The sequence below is a fragment of the Octopus sinensis genome, linkage group LG3, assembly GCF_006345805.1.
Source record: "Octopus sinensis linkage group LG3, ASM634580v1, whole genome shotgun sequence".
NCBI lineage: Eukaryota > Metazoa > Mollusca > Cephalopoda > Octopoda > Octopodidae > Octopus > Octopus sinensis.
This window is the reverse complement of record NC_042999.1, coordinates 58,977,268-58,987,267: the sequence shown is the minus strand read 5'-3', so window position 1 is coordinate 58,987,267 and position 10,000 is coordinate 58,977,268.

The window sequence follows — 10,000 nt, the reverse complement described above, 5'->3', positions numbered from 1 at the left end:
AGTTTAGAGTATAACACGACGCTCGCAAACACATAATACACAAATACACGCGCATGAAGTGAGCATCCCAGCATGGTTGCAATCCAGTGGCTGGAATAAGTAAACGATAATGGTTAAATCATATTGAGATAAACGAATTTTAGATTACTCTTTTACTCTTTTACTTGTTTCAATCATTTTACTGTGGCCATGCTGGAGCCCCGCCGTTAGTTGAGCAAATCGACCCCAGTAGTTGCTTTGCGCATTTCTCAATGTGCTCACTAAAAGGTATCATTCTGTATTCTGGGAATGCAATCTGTTGTCGATGCAGGGTGCATCTACGTCTGAGTGATAGTCCCGTGGATCCCACGTAGTCTTGGTGGCAGCCCGAGCATTTTATGACATAAATTATGTTTTCAGAGGCACAAGTAAAGTTAGATTTGATCTTGAATTTCTGTCCCTCTTTAAAGAGGAATTCTGATCCTTCTAGCAGGTTTGGACTAAACAAGGAAACATTCTTCATTGAAAAGTACAAGCCCAGACTTAACCATGCCAACATACTGATACAGAGAAATTCACACCAAGGGAAAGGAAAAAAATTTTAAGCGATTATCTCCCTTACACCGGAAGAAATCACTCATTACCTCCCCTTATTTAGAACTCTTTTGAACATAAACATAACGATAACTCTATTCAACATAAACATAACGTCGTAAGAAATTTGAAAAGCTAAACGCGAAACCAGTCTTTCTTCTAAATTATGTCATTGTAAGGAAAAAAATTTTTTTAATATTCTTCAGACATATTGACGCAAATATATATATATTTTAACCTTTAAGCCTTCTGTAGTTTTTTCACTTTTTACTATTTTCTATATATTCAACCACGTGCTTTCACAACAACTTTCTTATATATGTATATTATATATATAATATATAATATATATATATATATATATTATATATAGATATATATATATATAGCCCGAGGCTATAGTAGAAGACACTTGCCCAAGGTGTCAAGCAGTGGGACTGAACCTGGAACCATGTGGTTGGCAAGGAAGCTACCTACAACAGAGCCACTACCTACGCCTGTTAGTTAAAATATATTTGTGACATATCAAATTCTAAAGGCAAATTTACTGCAACTGCATGAGAGAAAAATTCTTGCTAATGGTAAATGATGTAAAGACATCATATTTGCCCAGTATATCTCCTTGGGGCATACAAGACGCGTTTCTTGTTCTCTTCGGAGGAAATACAGAAGAGAGATAACTCGAGCAGTTTCTAAAACCGTAACTTTAGCTTAAAACGGTCAATATCAGTGACCGAGTTGCGCCCACGGATACCTGATCAGAATAAATACAAAGTTATCGGCGCTGGGCTGTTGTGAAGAATAAATGAATTTTAGGTTACTTTAAATATTTTTGTGACATATTTCATCTTCTAAAGACAAAATAATTGAGATGTATTTTGCGTAAATCCTTCAGTAAATTCACCCCCTACCTGATTTTTCCTGTAAATGGGCGCCGTTGATCCACCTGGGTTGCTTCTTATATCTTACATTTGGTTAATCTCAACATATTTAAATATATCCAGCGGCCACCGTTTATTATTCGATATGATTTTTGCTTCTTTTAACATTTCTTCTAGACATACAACGTGTAAATTGTTTTAAGTGAGTGACCTCGGGCAGGTATAAACAACGCTGGCTTTGTTGTGGTTCATGACTAGAGTTGGGGTGTCATTCGATCTCGGAGAAGTGTTTATGTCCAGTTAAATTATCCATTCTAACGTGTTATGCAAAGTTTGTATGAGTTAGGTTGCTGTGAGAAGTTTGTTCTCAGCGAAAATATATCTAAGTATTCCGTATGTCATATTTTCCTTCGATAGGAAAAGAAGGTTTCAGATTACTCTTTGAGCTGTTCATAAACCTGCAAATGATTGTGGAAATGTAGAGCATCTCTCCGCCGAGTTGGCCCGATAATTCGTTCCAAGAACTGAGACTGATGTACATATAGGCGCAAGAGTGGCTGTGTTGTAAGTAGCTTACTTACCAATCACATGGTTCCCACTGCGTGGCACCTTCGGCAAGTGTCTTCTACTATAGCTTCGAGCCGACCAAAGCCTTGTGAGTGGATTTGGTAGACGTAAACTGAAAGAAGCCCGTCGTATATATATATATATATATATATATATATTATTATTTATATATATGTGTGTGTGTGTGTGTGTGTGTGTGTATGTGTGTGTGTGTGTGTGTGTGTGTATGCTCGTCTCTCTGTTTGTTCCCCCAACATCGCTTGACAAGCGATGCTGGTGTGTTTACGTCCCCGTAACTTAGCGGTCCAGCAAAAGAGACCGATAGAATAAGTACTAGGCTCACAAAGAATAAGATCTGGGGTCGATTTGCTCGACTAAAGGCGGTGCTCCAGCATGACCGCAGACAAATGAGGGAACATGTAAAAGATTAAAAGAGTAAAAGAGTAGATGAAGCATATATTTGGAATTCATTTTATCTAGTTATCTGCTGAGATTAAATATTTCCAGCGTTGTTTTTCATTGGAGCTCTGCTATGGGTGTCCACCACTGTTATATCCAAAATGAGGTAATTCGAAAGCAGCTCAGAGTAAACGACATAAAGGCACAAAGTGCGTTGGGTCGGGAATGTCAGCCCAGATAATAGAAGGGCCCGTGAATTTGCCGACAGGTGTCCAAGAGAGTCGGAAGGGGCTATAGAAAGATGGGAAGGCGGTTTAATTAAACGGAATGGCACAAATTCCGCTGTCATATATTAGTCTTCATAAAAATAAAAATAATAAATACGCCCTTTTAAAGCCTAGCCAGGGTCATGGTCCCGGTTTCCTGGTTTCAATGGCGTATGTGTTCCCCAGCTGGATGGGACGTCAGTCCATCGCAGCGTTACTCATTTTTGCCAGCTGATTGAACTGGAGCAACGTGAAATGAAGTGTTTTGCTCAAGAGCACAACGCGTCGCCCGGTCCAGGAATCGAAACAATAATCTTACGATCATGATTCTGACACCCTAATCACTAAGCCACGCGTCTCCACATTAGTCTTCATACCGACGGCAAATTATCCGAATGGGTCGCGAAAAAACACCTGAAGATTTTATAGCACTGCTGATGCCTTCCAATGAGATTGTCGTAAGATCAATATACAAAGTTATTGGCGCGACCATAACAAAAAAAATAAGTTATAGAAAGGGCCAGGATGAGTAACTTACGGCATTCATCGCCACAACTTGTCAGATGCCCGGCCATATTCTATGCATGCCTCTCAGTTAAAAAGAACAAGCTAACACAGTGATAGAAACGTGGGGCAGGAAAAGTTAGACTCCTAAAAAGATACTGGTCAAATAATAGACAAGTACACTACACAAAAATATATAGAAGGCATCAAATGTCATAGTAGACAAAGCGAAAAGAATAAACATAATTAAGAAGTGAATATCCATATGAAATCATCTATGAATAAACCGACAGCAATTCGAGTATAACTTATTTAATTCCCCCTATCAAGATATTCGAAGAAGAAAGACAAAGAGAAAATACGGTGAAGATCAGAAAGAAGGACGTGATAATATCTTTGACTAACAGTATAACCCGGCTTTGCCCGGGATTAAGTTAGGATTATTAAGCTAATCCAGTTCATTATTTCAAACCAAACTAAGCAACACCTACGTCAAATTTGGGCGAAATCCGTTGAAAGTGGTTTATATTATATATATTATATATATATATATATATATATATATATATATATATATATATATATATATATATATATATATATATTTAATAATGAGGGAGATAAATTAATATTAATTTTAATATCAATTTAAAACCAGTAGTCCAGCATACAAAAATCTGAGAAATCAGAGAAAATTCTAATATATATGTGTATATGGCAGCGCTTACTGCTAGGGAGTCGCCCGTATGCTAGAAATAGACCTCAACGATCAAACTACAAGGAAATTCTCTAGAGGAAAAATACAGCGAACACCAGAACCAACTTTGGCGGGCATGACATATGCAAATTTATATAAAAACAGAATTAAATGCATACCTCGGTTTCAGCCTTAACAAAAGAATTATTTACGTAATTCAAATGTCCGTGCTTCTTCAGTGCATCCGTTCATTTTGATGTAAACTGAAAAGCTAACCCCAGCTTTCGTGCCAGTACAGACACGTGTGTAGCTTTACCGATTACACCAGTTATAAAATTTCAAATGTCTTGGTTCTGGCGCGCTAATAAATTTCTGAGGCGAAGGGCTGCAGTAAATAATTCACTGCGGTCGGTGCTTTGTACTAGAGAACGTATTTATTTCAATATTTAATAATGAGGGAGATAAATTAATATTAATTTTAATATCAATTTAAAACCAGTAGTCCAGCATACAAAAATCTGAGAAATCAGAGAAAATTCTAATATATGTGTATATTGGCAGGGCAAGACTGCTAGGGAGTCGGCCGTATGCTAGAAATAGACCATCAACGATCAAACTACAAGGAAATTCTCTAGACGAAAAATACAAAGTTAGTTCTGGTGTTCGCTGTATTTTTCTTCTAGAGAATTTCCTTGTAGTTTGATCGTTGATGGTCTATTTCTAGCATACGGCCGACTCCCTAGCAGTAAGCCCTGCCAATATACACATATATTAGAATTTTCTCTGATTTCTCAGATTTTTGTATGCTGGACTACTGGTTTTAAATTGATATTAAAATTAATATTAATTTATCTCCCTCATTATTAAAAATATATATATATATATACATGTATGTATGTATGTATGTATGTATGTATGTATGTATGTATGTTGTATGTATGTATGTGTGTATGTATGTATATATGGGCAACATACACATACGTACGTACACCTATTGCATACATGTTTTTTGAACGCATACATGTTTGTGTGTGTGCGTCAGTGTTGCCCGTATATCAACAAAACACTTTTTTCATCGATGGAAAGAAACAACAACCAAAGTCTTAACAAAAACTTACTCGTCGCTCGAAGGGGACTTAACTCGTGTTTGCAAACAATGGTAATTTCTCCGACTTGAAAATTGTTAAAAGTTTTGGCTGAAAATATATTTTTACTGCTATTCGCTGGTGCCTCTGTGAATAATAAGTTGACGAAAATGCATCTAGGATCATGACGAATGTCCTCCTAAAATTGGAGCGACATGTGGACGTGAATAAATAACATTCACGTACGTACGTACACACACACACACTCACACACACACACACACACACACACCCTGCCTTTTATATATACAGATACGTAGGATAAACATCTACCAAGACCTATTCAGTGGTGTTGAACTGAATATATCGCGTTAGTAAGTATTTAATATGTTCAACGTATAAATATCAGCAAGAGCAATGTCACGAAGACATTCAGTGTTATTAATAGAATTTGTTAATATATTTCAATCGATATTTAGCCAATAAAATTTTGTACAGCAACCCCTTTATCATTCTTACTAGTGAACATACTGAATACAAGATAAATTTCATCATTCTAAATATATGATATAATAGTGTTATATATATATATATAAATATAAATATATATATATATTATATATATATATATATTATATATATATATATATATATATATATATTATATATATATATATATATATATATTATATATATATATATTTGCTTAAGATACTAACAGCCATAAATAACAAATTAAACACATCCAGTTAGAAGGTAATCAAAATATGACGAAAATAATAAATCTTTTCGCGATAAAGCAAAGATATATGTGAATCGACCGATGCTTGTTTTTTGCTAACACTAACTTGTAAATATAGCTCTTTCAGACAGTAATCATTTTGTTGCCACCAGAAGCGGCAATGAGGGACGGATGTCAAATTCCAACGAATGGGTTTCTGTATAGTAACTAAATGTGCAAGAAATTATTCGCAACCTCATCTTAAATAATGAAGGGCATGTCGAGCAATGAAGCCCATGGTATGTAATTGTTTGTAATATAGGCAAAAGGCCTCCAATTTTGGGTCAAGGATTAGTTGATACCTTCGACCCTAGTGCTAGACTAGACAGTTGAATGACAATATTGGCTGTAGTAGGAATTGAACTCACATTGTAAAGAATCAGAACTAATGCTAAATAAATTGCCTGACGATTCTTTCAATACACCGTTCCTTGGCTATGGTATATAATAATTTGGGTTTGACATGGTAGAAATATGTTTAAGGACAACTTCTCTTTACTCAGAGTAGAAGAGGTTTTATCATTGAAAGCAATTCCAAAATGGTGACCTGTAGGTGAACGCTCGACATGCTAGAAATATCAGCCACACCTCCTCCAAATCATATCATGCAGTCTTAAAGTTAATCTCGGATATACATAAACACAAAAGGGTCAATAGTGAAATGGCTTTCATTATAGATATCCTCGATCAGAGTTCATCTGGGGGTTTAACAACAGTAATACTATCTTGTCACTAACTTCAAGAATTCAGTGGTTCCCATATTAATTAGCGAGAACAGAATTCAAAATTGCAAGTGTAAGTAATGTAATATGTACAATTACTCCCTGTACGTTTGTTGAAAAAACAGTATGTCCGTAATTTTGTATAAATTATTACAAGGTCAACTTCCACAACGTTCTATCACACGATAAAGGCGTTCTGAATACACAGTGACTGCTTATGATTTTGATTTCTGAACTCTAATAATCAAATCGTATGAGCAAAAATATTGATATAAGATTTGAAACTCTTACTCTGAATAAAGGCGGTGAGCTGGTAAAACCGTCAGAATGCCAGACGAAATGCTTAGCGGTATTTCATCTGTCTTTACGTTCTGAGTTTAAATTCCTCCAAGGTCGAGTTTGCGTTTCGGGGTCGATAAAATAAGTACCAGTTGGGTACTGGGTCGATTTAATCGAGTTAACTACTCCTGGGTATGAGTATAAAGTGCACCCCTCTACTAAACCATGTCGAGCCAGTGTGGTAGAGTAGGCTCATCAAACCAACACTCAAGCCAACACAACAGGAATTCGTTGATGGAGAGAAAATGTTGAAGCCCACGTCCTACAGTGGACTGAACACAGGCAACCCAATCCAATCCAGTCCAAACTATGAATTCTGTATATTGTAAATAAGATATATATTATTTTGTCATGCGCATTCTCAACCTAAACTAACGATTAGCAATATTAATGTAAAGGAGCAGGTGTGAACGCAGTATATCGTTTTTTGACCGGCATTAATTTAAGGAATGCTTTAGAACACAACGTATTTGATTAAAATCTACGATACATGCATCTTTCTTATTCTCTTCATAATAATTTTAACAACATCAGAACAAATATTATTTGTACAACTGACCATATAATGCCCTGGCAATTATGGTTCGCCGGTTAAAATCTGAAGACATACAAACAACAAAAATAAAAGTGGAATAAATACAGTATCAAATACAGCATGTTAAATGAAAAAAATACTGGCTCAAGATTCAAAACAACATTTGTAAACTGTGATGAGTATACATAGTTTAGATGTATATACAGGTGGCTCAAAGGCCACCTGTATGTATTTAATGAAAGTATGAAGTATTACTTAATGAATGTATGAAGCCGGTCAAATTTCTGCGACATTTTGTTACAATGCATAAAGAATAGATGAAGAAATCTGTTGAATATTTTCCAAGAAGACTGCAAGAACTGCTTCACTATACAAGTCAGCAGAAGAAAAAGGACGTGCTTCTTTTAATAGAAAAGTGTGAAAACCATACAGAAAATTGGAAGAAATAATTCTGCTTACTGCCAAAAGCATTTACTTCGAGAAGGCTATGTTATAATTCCATTAACATAATCACCACTCCAATTGTCACTGCATTGTGGCCACCGCTGACACGTTCTCCAGAACACTCACCGCAACTACCAATGGAAATCACACCGCCGCCACCTTCTTCACCACCTCCTCTGCTACTGCAAAAACCACAGCAGTTGCCTCCGACACTACCGCAGTGAGTAAGGCAGCGTGCTGGCATAATCGTTAAAGAGCAGGAATAAATGCTTTGTTTATGCGAAACAGAACATTGCATAGGTGGATGTATTTCGGTTTTTTGATGCACCCTCAGTGAAACGTAATATAACATGTACTAATAGAACATGGACTGATTTGAGAAAATAATGCTTTGTATGACAATTTTTTCCTGATTAAGCAAACAGAAAGAAAAACGTAAAAAAACATCAAAGCAATTCTTTACTACATGACCATTTTGATTTGTAATCAGATTGAGATTCAGAATTCTCTCTTTTGTTTCTTAATAAGAATTCTCATTAACGTTAAAGAAGTTCCCCCATATATCCCTGACAAAGGTAATTTCATTGAAAGTAACTTATGGCTCCCTACATTAAATATGTCAGCGTGCACTTAACTAAATGTTCTTCATATAGAAGGTATATTTGAAAGATTTTCCGGTCGTTATTTCACGTAGCTGACCAGTGAATACGCTTCACGGAGGAACTGTATACATTCAAATCATTCTAAATTCTAGAGATTATGTATTAGATCATGATATGCAGGGATCAAACATGACCGGAAACATCGAACTTATGACTACTTATCTTTTATCGTTTATTTGATTCAGTCATTAGATTGCGGCCATGCTGGGGTACCGCCTTGATGAATTTTAGTCAAACTAATCTACCCCAGTACCTATTTCTTTTTAAAGCTTCGAGCTCTTTTGTCGGAGTGTGTATCAGTGCAGATACCCATATACATACTTGTAAATAATGATAATGATAATAATAATGATGAAATTATTGTATACAGTGCTCAGGAATAGAGCATATGCAGTAATGTACAAATGTCTGGGAAGCGAACAGTGTATGAGTCAGATACATGCTTGCGTGTGCATGGAAGGGAAAAAATCATGTGTAGTGTTGGCGAATCTCAGAAAGCATGGCAGTTTTGAAGGATGCAGTGCTCCGACAACTAACAACTGATGCCGGCAGTTTGTTCCATGCTTCAGCAACTCTTATCACGAAAAAATGTTTCCGAAAGTCATGGGAGCTGTGCTATTTTCTGACTTTGTAAGCATATCCACAGGTGTTAGACAGATGGTGTTTGAAAAGGTGCTCAGAGTTATTGTTAGTAAGATGGTTAATAATTTTATGGGTGTCTGCCAAGTCAGCTGCCAGACGTCGGAGTTTCAATGTATCCATGCCCAGGGAAGTAAGGCGTATGTATGCATGTATGTATGCATGCATAAATACATGTAGCATATTTGTACCGCGTGACAAAGTCTATAAGCACAAAAGAGCAACAGGGATACGATGAAAGTGATCGTCGCTGGATTATATCATCGTACGTCTGAGTGAGGGATTGTAACCTTTATATGTGAATGTAACTTTTGTTTTCCTTTTCATTATTGTTCCAGTAGAGGCGCCTCGACTCGTTTAGCTCCTCATAATAAAATGGTTATTATTCTGACAGAATTAAAACTACATCTGAGTTGCAAATACGTGTGGGTCAGACAAGAAGCGTGCGCGCGCGTGTGTCTGTGCTTCTTGTTAAGGTAGAGTGCTGGCAGAATTGTTAGAACGCCAGGCAAAATGGTAACTGGCATGTCGTACGTCTTTACGTTCTGAGTTCAAATACCGTCGAGGACGAATTTGCATTTCACCATTTCTGGGCCAATAACATATGTACCAGTTGTGTACTGGGATCAATGTAATCGTTTTAACTGCTCCCACTAAAGTGCTGGCCTTATTCCAGAATTTGAAACCTATAAATATGTGTGTGTCTGTGTCTGTGTGCGTACGTGAGTGGGTATTTTCTGAGTGTATGTGTGTTTACTCATTTATGGATTACAGTCACATGTTTTCGCCTGTGACTGAGAAGTACCTATTTCTTTACCACTCACAAGGGGCTAAACACAGAGAGGACAAACAAGGACAGACAAACGGATTATGTCGATTACATCGACCCCAGTGCGTAACTTGTAC